The sequence below is a fragment of the Saccoglossus kowalevskii genome, chromosome 20 (genome assembly GCF_978046115.1).
Source record: "Saccoglossus kowalevskii chromosome 20, keSacKowa6.1, whole genome shotgun sequence".
In the NCBI taxonomy this organism is placed as follows: Eukaryota; Metazoa; Hemichordata; class Enteropneusta; family Harrimaniidae; genus Saccoglossus; species Saccoglossus kowalevskii.
The window spans coordinates 10,043,119-10,049,118 of record NC_140660.1 but is presented as its reverse complement, the minus strand read 5'-3'; the positions used below and the strand labels follow the sequence as shown (position 1 = coordinate 10,049,118).

Below are 6,000 nucleotides of genomic sequence, written 5' to 3'. Positions count from 1 at the left end.
TGGCTTTATTTTAATATCTTTGTTAAACTTCCATTGTATGTCAGAATCGCCGGCGGGTTGAATGAAAGAGTGTACATCCGTTTCTAAAGGGTATTATACTTGGCCCACTATCATTGAAATTAGCATTTCTGACAACTCCAACACGAATAATACCCACCCTTATTTCAGAAATGTAATTCAACCCCCTTGCATCGATGGCTGCTTCCTGATCAAAAAGGACCCGCTTGTTCAGCGGTTTGAAACAGATATTTTAAAAACGCATCGATGATCGCGGCGATCCTAATATGTTACGTAATAATAATTACTCCACAGCGGATAATTAATTATTCAAATTAGTCAACACCACGTGGTCAGACGAGACGGACATAGACGCGCTGTTCTTGTTTACGGGTGAGGTCGTCGTACCCGGGAACTTATTGGTTTATCGTTTAAATCGGACATACCCAAAGAGGGGGTTTTCCCGTTATCTAGTCTATGATCGATCACCCGATCGATATACTACATTGACGTTGGATATACCTGCAGTATATAGTGGCGTTATCGCCGGTCATCATCACCGACTCTCGTCATTCGGATAAGTAGCTGGTGGTTTTTACATTTTAAGGTTGCGGTGTCAACATTCAAGGTAAACACCTTTTATATATCCGTTCGTTTTGTAACCTTGAACTAAAAATGATATTTTTTACATATATATGCTGATATTTTTATTTCAGTTCTCCGATCTTTCTGTTCATTATTCTTAAGCCAGGTGTAGTAGTTGTATTTAGGTCACGGACTGATCGACCACCGACCGACCACCGCTGTGCAAGCAGTGGGCTTGGCCCTGTACACGTACGTACTCGTGGTCTGGTCGGTAGCCGCAAAATTAAAAGCAGAACTTCCCCCAGCCGCGATCGCGCCGAAACATCCTGATTTTTCTGGTGCGTTCCGTTTTGTTTACATCGTATACCTTCGTTGTCACTTCATTATCCACGCACGTAGGTCAATCTTGCTCATATTAATATTCAGCAAAACAACTCCGGCGAGGCGCACTAGGGTTTGGCTTCCGGTGGAGCTCACGCGATAACGCGATGTTTGTTTACATTACAAAACGAATACGTAATCCTATATTTGAAAAAAAAAATGCGAAAAATGAAATGAAACAAATATTAAAAGGAGAACATCAGTTGCGATCAGATCGGTAAATTTGCTTGTGAGTTTTAAATGAATATTTATTCAAAGGTGTTCGATAGTCATTCAATTTCTATTTATAGTTGGCGTGGCCTGTGTTTGATATTAATGAATCATTAGAAATGTCATTAAAAATGGCATTTAAAACAAACTGCGAAATGGCAACATATTAAACAAAACAAAATATATTGGTATGAAATAATACAAAACATACCTTCTAAATATTTTAAGTAGAAATATTGCGTATACAAATTTGGGATTCTGATGTAAAATAAAGGTATATTTTATCTAGTTTTATTATTTTTGTAAAAAACATATAATTGTCATTTTTTTATATATGATGTAAGCATCTTTTTCATCCACAAAATTAATTTTTAAATTTACATTCTAAAATTTATCTGTTGATTATTGAAAATTAATTGTTTTTATATTAAATTTGATGCAAGCGGATTTCAAATTAAATAAATTTGCAAACTCAGTTGAGTTCAAATTTAATATTTAGAAGGAAATATAATATCTTTTTATTTGATCTGACCTTTGCTGTTCTACTTTCCTTTTTTAACCTGACCCAAATATATGTCTTGAAAGTATCAATAAAAAAGCTGTTAGATTGTTTCATCATAGCAACGACCGTTACCAAGGGTGGTAATTTCCATGAAGTATTCAATATGTAGTGTAAAAAATATTTATCATAGTATGAAAATACTGTAAAATATTTTATTTTTGCTTGGAATTAATTTTCGCTGAAGGAATGATTCAGTGAAAATAAAATCCAGCGAATATAACTTTTTTCCTGTATTTTACATTCAGTTGTCAAAAATCAGTGAAAAAGTCTTTTCAGTGAAAATTAATTTGAGCTAAAATAAAGTATTCTACAATACAGTAATACACCTCACCTACTGTAAATATATTAATTTTTCACTTGCATTTAAAGAATTTTAATTTTCACTATTTTGATATTTTGAGTGATTTCACTAGATTATAAGTTTAAAAATTTGCAGAAAAGGACACCTGATAGTCATCTTGGACATCACAAATGATTGATGACTGTGCAACCAAACATTACCTGTCACTTGAATGACAATGCTTTCACTCATTTACGTCTATTTCATGTCAAAAAACCACTTCATACTAGCCATTTCAATCTTCCCTACATACTGCATGTAAATACTGGCACAATTCCAAGGTGTGCACAGAAGTGGTTGATATAGAAGGATCCCCCTCACACCCCTCCCCTCACTGAAACTAAGTCTCACCGAATTTAGTTTTAAAGCGGGAGAGTTGTCACCTGTGCATGCGTCTCATGGCCATAGTGTGTCATTGTTACAAGCGTCCACCCATGAGCCTTTGCGTTCTTAGCGTGTGTTGTAATCGTCGCTTGGGACTCAATTCCCGCACATGCGCATCAAATCAAATCATTTATAGCAAATCACTGAATATCATTTTAATCCAATTTGCTGATTCTAGCAAAACTAAACTCCTGTTAAAATAATGTAGTCCACAGTAGTATAATACTGCAAAAGACGTGATTTTCAATTTAAATTTTTGCTATTTTTGCTGAAGGGATCAGTCAGTAAAAATAAAATCCAGTGAAAATACTTTTTTTCTATGTTTTTCATTCAGCTCATCAAAATCAGGTAAATAACCGTTATACGAAGCAGCCAAATGTTTTTTTTTTTTTCAGCAAAAATAAATTCCAGCTAAAATAAAGCATTTTGGTGGAACAGGTTTTTGTGATGATCACAGCTGTGAGGGTCATTTAAATTTTAATAAAAATTTTAATTTCACAAATTAAATATTGTTAAAACCAGTGAGATAATGGTACTATTTGCATGCAACACCTATGACATCATCTCTCAAAATGCAAATTAACATCATTCTTAATTATCAATTATCAAAACAAATAATTTTATTTTGATTTTTTATGGATATTTAATGTTTTTCTTTTTTTTTAAAATTCTGACAAAAAATAGGTATGACAGTCACAGTTGTATTTTCAACCAACACATGTGATGATCAGGATCACAAATCTTTCTTTTTTCTAGACTGCACTCACGTAGTTAACTCGGTGTACGCTGACAATGGATGAAAACAGATTCAATATTGTGCATGTCAACAATGAATTTTTTTGAAGCATCGGTTTCAACACCTAGCAACAGTGCTAGCTTGATGGTTGCCACATCAATAGTACTGTCATTAGTATAGAGATATCATTACAATTTTCTTAAGGAAGCATTCATTTTATTTACAGAGTGTGGGCATTGCCAATTTGGAGTGGGAAGGAATCAACAAGTGTCAGATTAACATTTACGATGATTATGAATCAGATTATGCGCTGTTGTGTTTGATTTCATTGACGGTAGATACCTGGCAACCCTAACCGGTGAAAACAAAGGCCGAAAACTTTAAAAAAAATGTACTTTGGGATAGTAAGACTCTGAATAGTGTAACAGTGTACCCCTATATGTACATTGTACAACATACTAGTATATAAATTTGGTTTTTCAGTATTACTGTGAAATACTTTATTTTCGCTGGATTTAATTTTCGCTGAAAAGGCTTTTTGGGCGTTTTGTATGGAATTTATTTTCACTGATTTCTGATGAGTTTAATGTGAAATATAGGAAAAAAAGTATATTCGCTGGATTTTATTTTCACGGAATCATCCCTTCAGCGAAAATAAATTCCAAGCGAAAATAAAGTATTCTACAGTATATAAATTTGGTTGTTCAGTATTACCCCGGTACTTTAAAGATGTGTTAGTCTTGTCTTCTCGACTTTGTCTGGTTTCACCAGCTCTTTGACCGGCGTTCCACAGCAGCTCGCGCAGAGCCCATAGAAATACATGGTACAGTGGTGAATTCTGGTCTAAAGGTATAACAGTTCTCTCTAGAAAAATAATATTAACTAATTTACATAACAATAGCGTATGTTATCCTCTTCATTGTGTTCATTGTTCTGCTAAATTGGCTCTTTTGTTTCTCACAAACATTTGTCATAAATTAACTGAGCTTGATAACAATTTAGGATTCAGGCTGAGAATTAGCCGGCCAATACGATTGATTTAATTTCAACCAATAGACAAGCTTGTTAAATCATGGTGACTAACCAGCTCGTTTCTCTTTTGACCAATCATGTACAAGGCCAATGTTTACTATGAGTATTTAAGTAGGAGACAAAACATCTTCAGGAGTTTGATCAATAAAGTTATCTGTTGCAGTTCATACATTGTTTCATTCCTTCATTCCTGAACTTGAACCTACTCTTTTTTAAGAATTCCCACACTCTGTAATGCCCTGGGGAGTACCCTGCATAATGATGAGGTCATGGCCAAATAAATAAACCTTGGCTTGTGAAGATATGATATATGGTATACTATCACAGGGAGCAGTGGCGGATCCAGAGGGGGGGGGCATGCCATGCCCCCCCCAAACGCATGACGATTCATATCATCTGGATTACGCATAGCTTAATAGTTTCATCGTGTTTATGAAGGCTCCAGCCAGCTCACATTTTTTAAACTCGAAAAAACAGACGAAAAGAATGAAAAATAAAATCTAAAAAAAATACCAGGTTGAAGAATATTAATTACAATAGTTTCGTCGTGTTTCATGCCCACACTAGTATTGAGCACTGAATACCGATTAACATGCACACTTCCACAAAGATTTGGTTTTCTATTTCATCTATACAATGTACACACAGACCATTGATAGTATTTTATTCAAAAATTCAGGACTAAGTGGCTCTATAGTGTTAGATCACAAAGCACATGGTCGTTTGGCTTATATACTGATCCAAGTGTAACTTTAACATTCAACAAGCTTTAAAGGCTAGCTCAGCTTGCTAAACCACTACATATCTAAACTGTGCAGAGTAAATATGTCAGATATAAGTAACATAGGTAAATACTGTGGAATACTTTATTTTCGCTGGAATTAATTTTCGCTGAAAATCTTTTTTTGGGCATTTTGTATGGAATTTATTTTCACTGATTTTTGACAAGTTTAATGTGAAATATAAGAAAAAAAGTATATTCGCTGGATTTTATTTTTACGGAATCATCTCTTCAGCGAAAATAGCGAAAATAAATTCCAAAGTGAAAATAAAGTATTCTACAGTACTACAAAGTATATGTTGAAATTATGGGAGACTATGATAATCACTTTGAGAATTACATTTTTATGTAAATCAATTTAGCTAGCTGAAAATCTGCTTGGAAGATAAATTATGCTCGAACTGAAAAATTGTTTTACCTGTCCAATGAATCGTTGTGAATAAATAATTTTGATGACTGTGTACATGTAATTGATCATACACAACTCAATAACATCTTGTGATTTTAAACAAAACAACACACCTGGAGATTAATGTTATGTGACTTATATACTTATCGTATTAACGTCTCAACATCTTTGCATGATCAAGTAAAACCATTAATTTCCACTGACATTTAATTTCACTAGTTTGATATCTTTACCATATGACTGGATTTCAAGTTCACGGATTTGACAATGAGTTCTATCGTTATTTTGTTATTTTCATGTGGATTTAATTTAGCAGATTTTACTTTTCAGTGAAAATAGTGAAATTAAATCCTAGTGAATAATTAATGCATTTACAGTATTTTACATGTGGGACCCACACCAAAAACGGCATGGAGTGATAGTATTGGAAACATAACATAATATGAGGTTATTAAGAGGACACCGCAAAATATGCACGAAGACCATACATCAGAGTATTGCGGATGTCGATGCGAACGCGTACTGGTTGAGTGCATACTTTGTGGTATCCTCGTAATAACCTTATTATTATACATCTTTTCCT

General features: G+C 34.0%; 1 protein-coding gene across 1 annotated transcript in view; it reads left to right on the top strand.

Moving 5' to 3' along the window:
- The first annotated feature begins 222 nt into the window (after nucleotides 1-222).
- LOC102801507 (coronin-1B-like) overlaps nucleotides 223-6,000 on the top strand; it is a 74,926-nt gene continuing 69,148 nt past the window's right edge. The window contains exon 1 of the mRNA XM_085494557.1: nucleotides 223-625. The gene's annotated coding sequence lies outside the window, so the exon portion shown is untranslated. The remainder of the gene's footprint in view (nucleotides 626-6,000) is intronic.